The sequence below is a fragment of the Planococcus citri genome, chromosome 3 (assembly GCF_950023065.1).
Source record: "Planococcus citri chromosome 3, ihPlaCitr1.1, whole genome shotgun sequence".
NCBI classification, from domain to species: Eukaryota; Metazoa; Arthropoda; class Insecta; order Hemiptera; family Pseudococcidae; genus Planococcus; species Planococcus citri.
This window is the reverse complement of record NC_088679.1, coordinates 40,049,251-40,066,070: the sequence shown is the minus strand read 5'-3', so window position 1 is coordinate 40,066,070 and position 16,820 is coordinate 40,049,251. Positions and strand designations below refer to the sequence as shown.

The 16,820-nt window shown below is 33.4% G+C and overlaps 1 protein-coding gene across 2 annotated transcripts in view; it reads right to left on the bottom strand.

Moving 5' to 3' along the window:
• Pka-R1 (protein kinase, cAMP-dependent, regulatory subunit type 1) overlaps window positions 1-16,820 on the bottom strand; it is an 87,948-nt gene that overhangs the window by 66,339 nt on the left and 4,789 nt on the right. The window lies entirely within an intron of this gene.

Below are 16,820 nucleotides of genomic sequence, written 5' to 3'. Positions count from 1 at the left end.
AATTGAAACATACTCGTTTTTTATTCAACTCTTTTTTTTTTCACAATGGTATTCTCAACGAATGGATTTTTATTCAAATCGTAGCCTACTATTACGAGTATATGTAAGATGAGCTACATACGATACAGGCATATTACAACAATTTTTAAATGAAAAAATTTCAAATCACTGTGTGTATAGGTTTCCGGTAAATCATCATTTTAATTTCAACGTTAATACATATACGAGTAAATCACTTGGGCGTACAAAAAGTAAATATTCGTTTCAAAATTCAACCCAAAAGGAAACCTTAAAATTATATCCGCATCTTTGCAAACACAACAAGAGATGAATATTCATCGAGCATTTGAAATAGGTCTATTGAAAATTTTAAACATTTCAAGAACACGAAATTAAAGCACATTTAGGCCATAATAAGACGTTTTGTTCATGATTATTCAGATGTAGATTGTAATCGTACAAAGATACAGACTGCCGACCTAGGGTGGGATTGAAAAGAGAAGTGAGTGATTCTTCACTACAACGAGAATGCAAAATGGGTGAACGAATACAGAGAACGACGAATTGGTTGCGGAAGATTTACAGAAATACAGTACGAATTATCTATTTGATTAAAATTTTCATCCTTTTTTTTTGGAGTCTCAAAGAAAAAAAATATTCTCAATTTCATTTTTTAAAATTTAATGTACATGCTGAAAAGAAATTTCTATAAAATAAGCTCTAAAATACAAAGTATAAATACAACTTTCCAAGTCAATTGATAGTTTACCTTTCTCCTTCTCCATCTCCCCTGAAAAATTCGAAATTAAAAATTTTCAATTTTTGAATATAGGTATATGAATTATTTTTTGACTGGTTCTAAAAAATCACAGCCAGAGCTTTTACATTGAAAGCAAAATTTTTCAAAAATAACGATTTTCTAAGCACCCGAATCTCGAACTTACCTATTCTGAATCAAATTTTACCCCCCCCCCCCTCACTGCGTTATTTTGGTCTTGTTCGAATTATTTTACAAATCAAGAATTACTGTATGGGAAAAAAGTCGAGTTCGATTTCTTTCTCAACTAAATCTCCTTTTAAGCATATTTTTCAAGCTGAATAAACCGGCCTTGCTCAAATACAGCACCGATTTAAAATTACGGAGAAAAAAAATATCTCAGAACGAAATCCCTTCACGTTATACGATTCGATCATCTGAAGGTAGATCAGACCTTTAAAAATACTCTTTTCGACAAACACCTTCAACCAATCTGACCTTTAAAATTTTTCCCTTAACTGTAAAATGACGCACACTCAATTCCAACTCAAATTTTAATTTTTTTATCCGATCATTTCTGCTTGCTCAGAAAACATTCGACGGTAGAAAAAGAAGAAAGATACAAATAAAAGTGACATTTTCAGCTCTGAAAATTCAACGCGAGATATGAGGTGAATTCAAATATCTCAATTTTGAGGTACCTAGAACTGGTCGTTGGATTATTTCGTTTTTTCGTTCTATCAACTCTAAGTAAATATTTGCTGTAGGTTTATAATTCAATTCGCTAAAAGTACAGAGAATATGTAGCCAGGTACGAGGTATCTGACGTCACGTTTAAAACCGAGATTAATTTTGTCCGGCTTGATAATCCAGTATACGATTTGTGAATTGATCCTAATCCACATCTACGATTCGGTTCGACATATCGTACTGTAGATATAGTATGTACCTACATTGAGCCATACCTAGGAGTAGATTTACTTATTCCTTAAAATAGTCGTATTTACTCGACTCCCTTTAGCGCTGTAAATTGCAAACGTGCGGTTCATTCTGTTTGAAACCACAAAAGCTACACAAATCAACCTTCAGTCGGCTTTGAAGGGTATCTCCAGGTTGAAGAAAATAATGGGGGAAAAAACGCCCAAATGAAATAGAAATACGAAACTATACCTACCTAGATGAACTACACACACGTCAACTTTCACTTAGAATCACGGTGGCTTTTTTTTGAAATTAAAATACGTGAAAGATAAGTCAGCGTAAAGTCAACACACAAAGGCCAGGCTGCAGAGAGAAATACGCCAAACGATACGAAAGAATTTAAAAATACCTTTAAATCTTCGCCAATTTCAACATAAACATCGCGTGAAAGGTAAAAATAAACAAGAACCGTTCGATGAAACAATAAAACGCAACGATGAGATCGTTTGAAAAATAGGTAAAAAAAAATTCCACGTGGGAAGACATTCGATCTTGGCCATTCTGTTCTTATTTTATTTCAATGTTATTGGGAAAGCCGAGTGAAAAAAATTCTTAGCAGGATAGGACTCGACGACAATAATTCAAGTCAGAAAATCCTACAAATATGCTAATTACGTAGAAACACAATTCAAACGGCTAATTTATTGAATAAAATTACTAAGCTGAGAGCAGTGATAATTTAGCTAGGTAATTTCTCACTCGGGGTGCGAATTTTCAACGCTATGGTTATCTTTCATTTAATACCCTTTTGTGAAATAAACACATTTCAATGAGAAACTGTTACAAATATAAGTTAAATATTTATACACATTCGGAGTGAAAATAAACCGTATAGCGTCAATACGTGAAACATATACCAACCAATACTCAGAAGGGGCGAAAAATTTCCTAAAATGAACACGAACCTATGTAAGAAGGTGTGATTATACGACCTTTTTTTTTCTTTTTCGAAATTTCCACTTCGATGATCATAAGAAAAGCAAATAAACCAAGAGCACGTAGAGTATTCTTGCAAAAGGTACGATCGTATCAGTAATTACCAAAAAACAAAAAAAAGATGAAATGAAAAATACCTACATCAATTTTGCATTTAAGATGAAAAAAAACACAGTTTGGTAAAACAACTTTCCATAAAAACTTTTTTTGCGAAACAATGGAATGGTAAATTATACGATGTTTCTGAAAAATTAACTCAACGCACTTTCTTTATTACTTATCTAGGCGATAGAGAAACAGAAGAAAAATTCATGAGATGAATTTCACCCTTATCTCTTTACTCGCTTCACATGCAAAATCGATGTATGAAATTCATCGCGTTGTTTTTTATTTTCATTCGTGTAAGTATATAAGTATATATAGGAGAGATCTCGTGTAGAGTAGAGTAGCTGAATTTCTCAAAGACAACATGGTAATTACATTTAGACTAAGAACACACAGAAGAGTAAATTCGATTTAGGATATAGGTAAATGTCGGACACTTCATCGTATAATATAGATAGCATGGTTTTACTTTGAACTTCACCCTAAAATAACACCGAACTGAAATCTCGTATATTTCGCTTTCGCTTTGAATAGTCCATTCTCAATATTGCGAATTAATCTCTTCGCCATCGTGCCAGAAAGCCTACGTTTAAACTCGATGTATAAACAATATCGCGGGTATCATTATTAGGTGTAAATAATCCGGCAATTTAATACAACTAATCGAAAATTTCACTTCGAACAATGCACGAGTATTATTTGATTACAGTATACAACTTTTTTTTTTAATCGAGATTTTTTAGTTAATTTAAAAAGATACATCATGATATCACTTTTTCTCTTATCATTTTGTATATAACCGGAAAATAAAATTATTAATAGAACAAATGTAACGATCGCGTGCAAATTTTGTATTCGTTATCAATATGGTGGCGTATTTGTTCGATACATCATACTATTTATTGATACCTAACTAGGCAGTCGGCGCTATTAGGCTTAGGCATAAAGGTCATAAAAGTTCAATTATACGCTTAAAGTTTATCCAGTGAAAATATAGTGATGCTCCCTGAAGTAATTTAATTTTGTCCAAGTGAAACACATTTAGATTAGAATCTCAATAATTCATTTTTTTTCATTTAAAACAAGGAATCAAAGCTTTTTCAACCATATCATTTTTTTGTACCCAACCAATATTACTTTTTAAAATTTTGATTAGGAAATTTCAAGTGAATTATGGGAAACTTACATCAAGATATACCACGCATCTTGGAACAATTTTATTTAGTGGTGACTAGACAAAAATAACCAAAACACGGTTTAAGTTTGATTATACATTGGTCAATTAACTACTTTGAAATAATTTGTGAAAATTCCAAACGTATGAGTAAAATCCACCAAAGAGATCTTTTATTTCGAAGAACTTGAAATACCCAGCGAAATTTTACAAGCACATTTTGGTTAAAAGCTATGCCATCTCGCGTTTCATTTTCCGGTACTTTCTGATTGCAAATTGCTCTTTTCATGTGAACCGTAAATCGTGGTTTCATGGCGTAAAATCATTTGCAGTGGTCATTAAACTTTTCATCCTTATCATCCACTGAGCTAGTTTTGTAAACGACTCAACTTTTTTATGTTAAATGTTCGCAATTCGTTGTTTCGGAATTTGATTGCTCATCATGGCCACAGTAAATGCTTCTTTGAAAAGGAATGCGGGTAAGAGATCAACATAAATTTAAAACCTGCGATAACTCTGTAAAAGTTGAATCTTTGTTTTCACCTTTTGATGAACGCAATAGAATAAATCATTACATTATCAGAAAAATTGATAATTTTTGATTTTTTTTGGAAAATTTGACTCGCTGTAGAAAAATAGACGATTCAGTCAGAGACCCAAAGAATCTTCGATGTGTTATGGTGCAACCCTGGCAGTTTTCTCAAATCCTCCCCCCTCCCTAACTCTCTATCGCAAACTTCCAAAATAAGAAAACATCAATATTTTCAAGTTTTAATTGAAATTTAGAAAAGGGGGTTTTTTGTCAAAGTCAGGTTTTTTTCAATTCGGAAAAATGCACCCATTCACAAGGTAAAAAAATCGAAGATTTCAAATTTCTCCGAAATTAACATAATTATGATGTATTTTGAGTTGATATTAATCTATACGCGAATTTTGGCCGGGTGGGCGACTCGAATGGGAGTTCAGGGGTTCCCAAAGTGGATGTAATACAATCATTAACGCAAGAAAAAAATTTTCGGAAAACCTTTTTTTCCATTTTCAATGTGAATTATAAAATTTGAAACCGCGGTAGAATTTTTGTTTGATGGTTCAAGTTAAGGATCCAAAAGTTTTCCTACAGTCTTTTGAGATCCCCCAAAACTTTTTTTTCGAATCCCATCTCCAATTTAAAAAAAAAAAAAATGAAAGTCGTCCACCCCATTGTGTTCAACATCTCTGGAAGTTTTAAAGAAGTAGATTGAAAACACTGCCAAAGTTAGAAATTTTCAACTGAAATTTCAATTGTACCCTTTGAGGGGGGGGGGTTCAAAGTTTTGTCTATAATTTCAAAGCACCAATCAAAATTTTTATTTTTTTCGTAAGAAGCTTGATAAGTAGGTAATTTAAATGGACTTGAAAGAAAACAATTTTTATCTCATCATGACGTGATTTCATGTATATAGAAAGTAGGTACCTTGTACTTTTTCTATACGAATTTTCAGACCAAATAACCAATAATAATCGCTCATGAAACCATAAATTTCTAATCTCACTAAATCCAACAAGCTCTAACAAAATGGTAAAATTAAAAACAATGACTTTTCTACAAAAGCAGAGTGGTTCCTACCAGAATTACCTATCATTCGCAAAGAAAACATACAAAGTAATTACAAAATTACAGTTTACAAAATGAACATTATAATGTTCTGTAATGGTCGAAAAAATCGCTCAAACGGATTATATTAGAATTTTGCGTGCTAGTAAATCACGAAGGTGTATGCTGATCTGTGTGCGCCAATTTACGCAACTAATAACAATTATTCCAACGTGTATCGTATTCCACAATGAGATTTTTTCATGTTGACTTTTTTTTTTTGTTAAATGTGATTACATAAAGTAGCATTGTACTCTAAAGGGCGTTTCAAGGAGATAACAGGATTAAATTAAGTGTGTAAATAATACCACCTAGAGAAAAAAATTTGATAATTTGAAAATGCTTAGGCCCTACTTAGCTCGAAATTATCTCAAACGAAGGTTATACGAGAGAAGGAATTATACATTTTGATTTTTTATTAAATTGTTATAATCGCGAGAATTTTACTTAAATACTTTCGAGCTTACTTTCGATTTTTCTACAAGCAATAATCAAGCCACCCGTTACTATTACTCTTCTTCAGTCATCGGTATGCTACCCGGAAAATAAAGGCAAAAAAGCAAGGCCACGCCATGGTTCGAACACGTAAAATACTGCGACAAGCTAGGAATTTGAATAGTTTCAACGGCCGCCTATCTCAAACAGATGTTTGTTAGTTGTACAAAAATAATTCTAAATCTGAACTGAAGGAAGGGAGGTTAATGTCCCACGAGATGGAATCTATTAGCGAGCCATGTCGCCTATCGCCCACAAACAAAGCGATACAGATTTAATACAGTTGTCTAATGTAGGTATTTTTCAAATTATGAGACATCGATGTGGTTTCTTCGCCCCTTTCGCTCAAAATTCAAATGCCTACGATGCCAAGTAAAATATAAAACACAGGCGGAAAATCATTTACGCTGCGAGTCGAGTCGGGTCGCACGACGCAAGATGCCAAAATAGAAACGGTCTTTGCTTATTTTTGAAATCGTTAACGACGTTCTTGTGCGTTACACCGCTAATGTCCTGAATTCCAAATTTCGCCCATGTCCCCCGCCCTGCCACCTCCACAATCGGCTAATTAAACTGATGAGCGCAAACGGTGCGAAAAGTTGAAATATTTACTTAATAATCTCGTTCGTCGAAAACAGCAAATTCGTTTACTGGGTGCTCAATTTCGTTCGACGTGATATCGACTCTCGGTCTTCCTGATCCTTTGTATGAAGTATATATTATAGATAGGGGTACAATAGCAAATTATTTGCGATGTTTTGAAAATACACGTAATATCGCGAAACTCTTCTCAATCGTGACTAGAAATTATATTTGTAACTCGGAAGTCGAAGATGAAATTAACTTCGACAAAAATTCGCATTCGCCACAAAACATCAAACGATGTTTCTTTCTCTTCAAATCTAGAGTAAATAATGTAATATATATCTTATTATTTATCGTAAATATAAAATCTATATATATTTTCGTTTAACGTCAGTCGAGTATCGCTTCTCACAAAGAATCGTAAACTACATAACATACGAACGGTATTAATCAAATTCCGTTTTTGTATTGGTTCAAAATGCTATAGTGTTGTATGTTTAAGTTATCAAAGGCCTCACAATACGCGAGCTCCTTTATTTTATGATTTCATCCCCTTCGCACCATTAGGTATTGTACACTATATCTCAGCGAGAATGCCATATTAGTCTACCTTCTACTATTAAACTGAAAACATAGAATAAATACCATCGAGTCAAGTCTCGAACAACGAATGAATTTAAATAGCCATCTTCATTATCGTGGTGGTATATTGCAATATTCGCGTATTTATGATACAACGAACAAAGTAGATTATATTTTGCGCCGGTTGTTATTTTTGAAATGTGTCGTGATTAATGTTGACGTCTACGTTCGCGTACGTGTAGAAATCCAAGTCATGAGTGTACATTGGTACATGATACGAGGCGAAAAAATTTAATAATTCAATATTTCATTTTACTTCATTATTGTCGTTAATAATATTTTATCAATATTGACTCAGGTTATAGAGTACGCTACAATACATATCCAAGTGAATTTTTGCGATAAAGGTAAGTAGCGAGAACGCGGCCATGTGCACAGCTAGATCAAAAATAACCGCGAAACCAACTCGGAAAACAGTGTTATCATTTCATTGAATAATAAACCGAAGTTTACAAATAGCGAAATGAGTATTGTGCTAAAATTTTTTCAAAAAAAAATACAATTACCACAGTAAACAATAAGAAAAACAACCTTTTTTTTTCAAAAGTAGGTACCTACCTAATCATGAAAGGAACCATTAAATAAGGAATTACTTTTTATTACTCTCAATAGGGTTCACTTCTGATTTGAACGGACTACGATTTTTGAAACGAGTATATATGATCTGAAACTCTCATCCCCATAACCAGGATTTCAGCTGCGCGAGTTAATTTCTCAATGTTTGGCGATTTATGCTCACATAAAAATTCATTCAGTAATTAAAAATGATGAAAATTACTAGATTCGCCCTGAAACCAATATCAACTCTACCAAACCGAATTTCACCATTTTGAGCGATTCTGGAGCTTCCAGCGTAATGGTAATAGATTTCTCCAGTATCATTATACATATTCGTAAAATAAGGGTCCACATTGAAAGGCTCAAATACGTTAGAAACGTAATTATTCAAAAATCGCAAAGGTGATGGTCAGGGTTAAAAATATCCATTTTCATCAGAAAACTGCAACCCTATTTGAAGAATTCACACGATGAAAATAATGTACGTATCTAATATTGGAAAGAATCACTTCTCTTTTAAACTAAACTTAAACTTGAAAAATGATGAGCGAGCCATTTACAAAAAACAAACTGAGAAAACTTTGTGAAAATCGCTATAAAAAAATTTGTTAAAACGGCATAAAAATGGGTTTAAAAATGGCCAGACAAACAAGGTAAATGTAGAAAATTACGAAAAAAATGTCAAAAACTGATTCAAAAAAGTATCGCAAAAAGTAATGAAATCGAAATAAAACTCGCTAAAAAATACCAAGAACTAATAATGTTTTAGAAAAATTGAAAAAAAAACGCGAAAATGGCTCAAAAATTTATTAAAACTCGTTCAAATTACATTAATAGGGCAGATGAATCGCAAATCGGAGAAAATGATTGAAAAGTGTATTTTTTAAAAGTTGAAAGTATCAAATTTTTCAAAAAATTCCACAATTGTCTGTCAATTGTTGCAACAAATTCCTCAAGATTTCTTCTAATCCCTCAAGTCGCTCAAGAATCGATTGTGTCGCCATTTTCGAGCTGATCTAGAACGTACAGCAAAAGTTGATCTTTCTCCAACAACTTCAAAAATTTTCCAGAAATTGGAAAATCAACTTCGCTTCGGCAGCTCTTGATTTAATTCTGAAGCCTAGGTGACATGTTATTTCAGATATCAAATTTTAGCTCGATTAGAGTAGACGAGTGTCTTACTCTTGTGATACGTACATTTTTTTATTTAAAATTTTCAGTCTGACCATTGAACTCGATAAAAAATTACCCCAAAATGGAGTCTGGAGGAATGTGATTTTGAAGCTGCACTCAATTAAGTAGGTACCTACCGATATAAAAAATCACAAAAAATTCAAAAAATCGATCTCAAGCAAAAAACATTGAATATTTATTCAATATTCAATATCAATAATTTGAATCAAACTGGCCACCTGATCACCTCTGCTGCATATTCTGGAAAGTGTTTTGAAAAATTAATTTCAAATTTTTGAAAAAAATCTTTCAACATGTTATTTATGAAAAATCTTCAATCAGAAAGGTGCAGGAAATACATCGCGTCCCAACAAACCATCACAGAATACTACTGTGCATACCTAACTGCTTCCTTTTTCAAGGATTCCAAAACTTTTAATTTTACATTTGACATGTCAAGTATTTCAATATGTATTTCACCTCCACTGAAAAACTGAAAGAAATAGTGAAAAATAATTTTTAAAGTCTCGTTGAGATAGGTAGAATTACAAGGTACAGCTAGTTCTAACATACTTCAAATTTCTTGCTAACGGAGGTTTTGTAATTAAAACATGCACGTAATTTGTTTACAAACAACTTCTCACTTATATCTATTTCAGTTTCTCTAAAAATTTGTAAATATATCAAACGTTCCACTCTACCCTTTATGAAAATAAGAACACCTAAGTATTCTGAAAAACTCAACTTTTGTATCAAATGAAAATATTTAGCACGGTTTATATGTAACATGGCAAATGTACTTATACGTATCATTTCTATTCAGAGGTGTTGATTGTCTCTTCTCAAACTTAACACTACTTTGAAATTCAAATACCAAAGTGAGTTTAATTTTTAATTGAAAAAGATTCAAAATACTCTACGAGTATCTTTGTGAGAAAATTTCCATTGTAAGATGGCTCAACTTTCAAACATTTAATAGCACCATCAGCGTAAAGTCAAATCGACTTAACAAAAGAAGACACATTTTCCGTAAATTTCCAAACCTTGAACTAAATTTTGTACTTGAATTTAAAAAAAAAAAAACTCTAAACCCAGCGGCCATAAAAATTGCAACAAATGAAAATACATCTTGTGATTAATTTTCAATATTTTTGTTTATTTCAGATAAATATTGATACTCCTTCGGCATCTTTAAACGACTCGAGAACAAACAAATATCAGCACGAACTGCCGCAAAATTTGGTTGGTGGGAAGTATCAAGGAAATCGAACGAATACAATAAACATCAATCAAATTTTCACCTGCCCAAGGCTCCCTGCTTTCGCACAGCAAAACATATTCGTTACTATACATGTAGCCCTGCGTTAAAAATAGAATTTTCAAACGAGAAAAAGGCTAAAAATACGAGTATTTCTCAAAGTGTGCTCTTCTCGCAAAAAAGTAACAATGCTCCGGGGGATCGGTAAATGGGAAAATGCCTTTTCCACATTAGCTATATAGCTGACTACTAAGGAAGAATTCAGTCAATTTCCACAAATACATAAAATGGCAGCTGAATAACGAACAAGTGAAAAGGAAAAAATCGAAAGAAACAAAAGTTAAATATACCTACTCGCGTTAGAACTTAACAAGTTTCTTTATTTGCATAATTTCGTGAAATGCGAAATATTATAAAATTACTTATATTATGTATTATGTTATGTTCTCGCAGTCCCATATGCCAAGTTTTTAAGGTACCTATACATATTTGCGTCACCGGATTTTTCTCTTTCTCTCTCTCGCGCTTTGTATTTACCTCAAATTTCGCACCAAGTCGTTGAATAACAATTAGAAAAATTCGCGCTTTCCATTTAACATCGCAAGTTTCTCGCATTCACATAAATCTACTCAAAAATGAAGTATATTATTCTCAAGACCCTTGTACAATTTCATATTTTTTTTTTTTTTAGCCAACGTAACTTTTGAAAGCGTTTTTCCGCGTATACTTCTGTGCAAAACGTGTTTTTTTTTCCTTTATCTCGGGGTATTATATTTCAGTGAAAATTAGTAGAACCCGACTTTTGCGATATTTCACTTCTATCTGGCTTTTTTTATTTTAATAAATTCCAACTCGACAATTTTTTTCGTCACATTTGTACGCTAAACCATAGGCTAAGCCTATATACGTAGTATTGTCACTCGGTTAATACATATTAAAATACTTCAACAGCAACCTTGCACCATACACCATCAAAACACAACCATCGCCACCACCTCGACTCCTACCTCTGCGCTAATTCAATGAACCAAAATGTTTCCATTCCCTTAGGATTTCGCCTATCATAAATATTAGGAAAAAAGCGTCAACACCACTTCTCGACTAAAACAAACTGAAAGGGAAAAAAATCGAAACCAGCATGGCCTAGATATATACGTAAGTTTTCGCTCTCGTTTGATATGATGTCGATTAATTTCACCCATGTTTTGCGGTTACCCTTTTATACGACCAAAATTGATTTCCTAATTGTCCCGACCATTAATCTGCTCCAGTACTGCTAATATGATGTAAATTTAACGAATTTTTCATCATGGTCGACGATATGTCTACGAATTAGGACCTATTTGCCAACAGTTTGGAAGAAAAATTATGCAAATCGACTCGTTCCTTCGTTTGCTGGCTAAACGATTGACTGAAGCAACGACAATGACTTTTCACTTTCGAAATTCTTTACACACCGAGTAATAAAGTTTAACGATAGTAACGTGTATCTAATTATGTAAATATGGTATTACCTTAAAACCAATATTTACAAGTAAGCTGTTTTTTGAAGAGTACTGGAACAAGGGTTTCCATTACATGTAGAGATTTTTTTATACAGGTACATGTACGGTGTGTGCTATGGCTTATGATGTGTCTTGCAAAAAGCTTTCAAAGCTCGGTAAAGTTTAGTGCATGCACAAACAAAATAAATGTAGGTACATCAAGAAAGTCTACGTAAACAAGTATACAGTTGGTCTTTTAAATCAAACAGGAGGATGATCAGTGAAGCTGTGATGTAGGTATACTGTATTGTAGGGAATTTTCTCGAGATGGTAAAACATTTTATGGTTTTGCAAGAATATCGCAAAATGTCAAAAATTTGTCCCATTCAACGAGAAATAAATATTGTAGGTACTTCCATCAGTAATAAAATATTGTCCTTCTTTTCCCAGTGCTTTCCTTCGTGACGTTGAGCAAACACGCTATAGGTCCATAGAAAAAGCAGCGAATTTTTAAAATTTCCCAAAAACTATAGAAAATAACTATATGAATGACATTTCACTGGAGGAAAATTTTATGCCAAGTTATATAATTTTGTTTTTCTTGGGTATTTTCTTTCTTTCGTGGAAAAATTGAGAGTAGAAAAATTTTTAGAGCACAAAATTTTCTATCAGAAAAACGCTATTCATTTTTTTAGACGACTATGTTTCTAAGATATTATAAAATAAAACTTGAAAATTTTTACTTCATCCAACTGACGTGAGAATTCGCAGAAAAAATAAAAGAGTAGGTAGGTAATTCTCAAAAAAAAAGGTCAATTTTAATATGCATAATTTTGAAAAACAAAAATCATTTTTTTGGAAAATTTCAAGTGGGAATCATTTGTATAGGTGTCCCAGATCCCTTTTCTAGTATTAGCCTCAATTCAATCTCCCCACTGTGGGCCCTGGCCCCCTTAAAACGGCGATAATTAGGATTCGACCCTCATAGATGTGTAATGTGTCGATTAATATGTTTTCGAGGTCGTAGAATTCGAATCTGGAGTTATTTTTTTGTAGAGGTGGGGGGTGACGCGTGAGGAGGAGGAAAGGTCAAATTCTGCTTATATGTATTATCGTGTAATATGGATCAATATGTTTTCGAGGCCGCAGAGTTCGAATTTTGACTTATTTTTTTGGTAGGGGTAGAGGTGAGGCGTGGGGGGGGGGGAGAAAATATCAAATTTTGCTTGTATTATCGTGTAATATCTCGACTAGCGCGATAAAAGTACAGCTGCCTGAAATTTGGTCAAGTCGAAGGACAATCTCAACATTTTTTCGTTTCTATGTAGCCTTACTTACTGGACATTATCTGATTTTTAACAAATAATAAATGTGTATGTACTTATCATTTAGAATAACTTCCCTTTCACAATTATCGTTTTTGGCGGGTTCATCAGCGTAAATAAAAACGAAAGCCGAAGGACACATTTTTTTCCACACATCAAAACATTACAGATTAATACGATCAGAACGAGCTGTTACGTAGGTTTTTAAAAAACGGTGCGGAGTAACATTTCTATGAGAACAGTGAACCAGTGCAGCTACTCACCAGAAAAAAAATGTTGGATTGGGAAGTCAGCAAAAATAATTAAAAATTGCTCTAAAATTGGCGCAAAAACTGTGAGACGGTTTTCAAATGTGAAATGTGCGCTTCCTATGGACTTATTGGGATTGCAATTAGCACAATAATATACCTTAGTGTTCTAGTATGATGATGAGAATGTGTCAATTTTTTCAAAAAAAAGAGGATTTCATAACACTTTATAAGATTCATTTTCAAAAACGTGGTGTGAGACAGGCAAGTCTAAGGACATTTGGGGTATAAAATTGAATGTACACCAATGAAAGGGGGGGGGGGCTGAACAGCTCAATATCAAGTGTAAAATGTGAGGGAGGTGAGGCTTGTATGGACCAAAAAAAAATCATGCTAAAACCATTGAGAAATTTGCTGTGGACACGAAATTTACCACTTTTTGAGAATTACCCAGGTAACAATTTTTCATCTGTAAAGACTAAAGAGTGATTAGGTGATTACAGAAAGCTCAATTCTACCGAACGATTTTATACATATATTATAACTTTAGTTATTTATGAGCCAGTTTTCTGACCACAGATTTCGAAATTTTGGAACTTCTCTCCTCTCAATCTTCACCTGATTAAATTTTTTTCGACCAATTTTAAACAATATTCACATCATATTTTTTTAATGAAATTTAAAAAACTTATCAAAATTTAAAATGGTTACTTAAATTGAATGAAAATTTATCATCGAAATTGTGAAAAAAAGTGCCTCAAAGTGAAAGTTTTTTTGGGCAAAGGTCATTTCAAAAAGAAAATACCTGGAAAGTTTGAAAGTAAATACATGAAAATTCACCTTATTTGAACTTTCAAGAAAGGCAACTTTTCCACCAATTTTTGCTATCTATAGCTGCACCTAGAATTCGGATTTCCATTTTGGCCGATAACTCACCAGACACCCTATAGAATTACGAAGATTGTCGGAAACTTCATCGTCTCATGGGATACGTATAAAATTCATAAATTCACCTGATGGAAATTAAACAAACATTCCTCCTATATTTGATACCTTTTACGGAACGTACTTGGTTGCAGTAACAGTTAATCATTTTTCAACACCCCCATAAAACACGACTAACACGAGCAGGCAAATTGTACGCAAAAATAAATTCTTAAGCGAGGACCTGTTTCGAAAGAAATTAACCCACTTTCTCAAACGAAAAGAAAAACATTCGCTGAGTAAGGAAAGCCATCAAAGTTAGGCCAAGTTTGTCTTGTCATGGTTAGAGATTAATTAGCAATTTACATCGTAGGATGCATTTTCTTTCACGAATGCAAAATAATAATTGTTACTATCAGAGTGAAAGTGCACCTACGTCCTGCTACAACATACACCCATATAGCACGAAAATTATGCAACTTTGTTGAAAGCTCCCTTTTAATTAACATGAGACCATTGATCCAAGAAAACTGAATTTTAGCTTCATCGCTTCATATAATACTACCTCGCAATCGACGTATGTGTTTGAACCTACCACTTAGCACGTTCGCAATCACGCATACGGACTTTTTACTAAGCTAAAAACATCAAGATTTTCAGGGGTGTGACCCTTTTTTCAAAGTACATATAAAAAATATACGCTGCTTTCTGAAATCGGCACGATTTTTTAACTTGTTTTCAGATATAAATCATTTATTCTGTTTCCGATTTCAACTGGAGCTCTCGCGTAAATTCACGCGCAAAATAGCTCGGCTCGCTTACAAGGTTCTCACTTTACCAGATGTAATATTTTATTCATAGTCTCATTAAGAGTGCATTATCATTTGATGTTAAAGCCACATACACAGCCAGTCAAGGTGGTAATCTTGAGATTACTCATTTCAAAGACATACGAGTAGATAAAACTACCCCAGTTCGTAACATTTTATATTTATTAAAGTTCACCAACGCTAATGTTCTCGCATGCAAGTGTAATGTAGGAAAAGGTATATGGTTTTGGATATGGTTAGGTTACGTAGGTATATGGTTTCATCTGAAAATACCTTATGCTCTTTGTGTCTTATTATTCGCTAATGATGTTGGATTACACGAAATATTTTAAGATGTAATTTTAATCTTTTGAAAAATCGTGGTTTATAAATCTTAAATTAAACAAGAAATCGAGTTTTTCTTTCTTCATCTTTCATGAACTATAAGCTTACAGAGATGAAAACTTATTCCGTTCAAAAATCACTAAATCATGGGAAATGTGTTCTAATTCATTAATAGAATTCAGGTTCGTAGTCGTAGTATTTCGTAAAACATTTCCACTGAAGTCCTAAACCCCTTTAGGATTTGTCAAAAAGTCAACTCTGACCCACCACATTTCCACGTCGTTTAGAAAACAAATAAATCACGAGGCAAACCCGATAGAAAAACAACACCAACTTGGTATTTCGATAAAACAATCGGACATTTTGCAAAAAAAAAAAAATTACCAACACGAGGGTTGAAAAAAATATATCTCTACGTTTAAACAAATAACATAGGTAGGTGAGGTGCCCACTATACAGGCATTATCTCGATTGAAGCCAAATTATCGATTTTGAAAGTTCGCACATTACACCTGCTCGTACCTAGACCAACACAAAACGTAAAAAATTATTCAATTCGTGAATGTTTTCTTCAAGGATGAAAGTAGAAAATTAACTTCCGTGTTTGACCTTTAGACTCATTAAAAAAGATTTATTAGAGCGAATCGTTTTTATCGAATAAACTTAAAAATGCCCGTTCTCAAAAAATAATACGCTAGAGAATATTCTACATAAAAGCTTTGCTCGCGTACAAAAGAGCATCCCAAAACTGCGGTCAGTTGGTCTCACACGAGCTTTCGTTATTTTTCGGCGACAAATAGCGATATATCTCAACCTTCATCATTAAGTAAAAATGCTCTAAAGTTGGTAGGCTAAAAATTGGAGGAGGTACATAGAAGGGTCTTACAGTTTACAAAATTCTCATCACAACATTTTAATTCAAGGACCCATGGGGATCGGGAGAGGGCAATGGAATCATATCAAAAATTAAGGTGGACTCAGAACTTATCACCAAACTCACGATATTTTGTATTTTTTCGAATTTTCAGAGCACCTCCCCCTCCATTCGTAACACATAATTCAACAAAAAATAATGAAAAATGGAGGTAATAAGACACTAGGTAATTGCTCTGAAATTCGTGAGTTTAAAAACAGACTGTCAACAATTTTTTGGCATTTGTCGAGCAGATGGATCCAGCCAGACTGTCAGAGTCATTTTGATTTTCAAAATGTGGTACAAACATTCGGACCGGGAACTCACGTAAATGGGTCTATAGTGAGCTGCTGTAATGTTTACATTTTCACTTTCAACTCGTAAAACCCTGCACGTTTTAGTGAAATACGATTGATAAGAAAAGCCCCATCTGAAGCTGGCACACTAGCGCCTTCTACGTGAGTGCCCGGTCCAA